We start from the raw sequence: 1,031 nt of genomic DNA, 5'->3' as shown, positions 1-1,031 counted from the left end.
GTTGAGAAAGCTGTTAGACCTCTTCCTAGTGATGCTGCAGAAGAAATAAGACGTGAAACATGTCGGGCACTCACGAAAGCTCCACCTCAGAAAAGCAACATTTCTGCCATGGAAAAGGCTGCTCTACGACAGCTACAAGAAGATACTCACACGGTGGTCTTACCAGCGGATAAGGGAAATGCCACCATGCTGTTGCCACGTGAGGTTTATAAACAGAAGATTTATAACTTGCTGAGTGAACCAATGTATCGGAAGACTGAGAAAGACCCTACAGCGAAAGTGTTAAGGAAAATATCAGCACTACTCAATTCTTCTTCTGTTCCGCAAGAAGTGGTCACAGTTATGTGCCAACCAGGTCATACGGTCTTCCAAAGATTCATAAAAAAGAAGTCCCGTTACGGCCGATTGTCAGTAATATCGACGCTCTCACGTCTGATTTGGAGATACATCTCGCCTCTCTACTGAGACCTTTTGTGGGGAATTGCGCCCATCATGTTCGCAGCTCGGGTGACTTTACCAATAGACTGAAGTCATGGCCGATATAAAAACACATTTTCAGCGTGTCGTTTCCTCAACCTACTTTTTATTTAACAATGAACGTTTTGAGCAGAATGTCGGCATTGCCATGGGCAGTCGTCTCTCTCCTTTGGTAGCAAACTCTTATATGGGAGCCTTTGAGGAAAGGGCACCTGATTCGGCAGAACTTAAACGGAGGGTCTTCTCTGGCGATATGTAGATGACACTTTTGTAGTGTGACCCCATGTTGAAGGAGAACATCCAGTTTACGAAGGAAATAGAGAATGATGGTTGCTTATTGTTTTGGAGGTCTTGCTTATTAGGAGAGTGGATGGGTCATTAGGGCATTTTCTCTATCATAAGCTCAGACATACAGACCTCTACTTGCAAGCGTTGAGTTGCCATCATCCTTCACAAACTACCGACGTTCTTAGAACGTTGGTGCACCGGGCTCATGTTGCTTCTGATGGAAACAACCTTACAAAGGAGATAGTGCATCTACAGTCGGTGTTCAA

The sequence above is a fragment of the Schistocerca gregaria genome, chromosome 8 (assembly GCF_023897955.1).
Source record: "Schistocerca gregaria isolate iqSchGreg1 chromosome 8, iqSchGreg1.2, whole genome shotgun sequence".
NCBI classification, from domain to species: domain Eukaryota; kingdom Metazoa; phylum Arthropoda; class Insecta; order Orthoptera; family Acrididae; genus Schistocerca; species Schistocerca gregaria.
The sequence above is the reverse complement of the archived record's forward strand: the minus strand, read 5'-3'. Positions refer to the sequence as shown.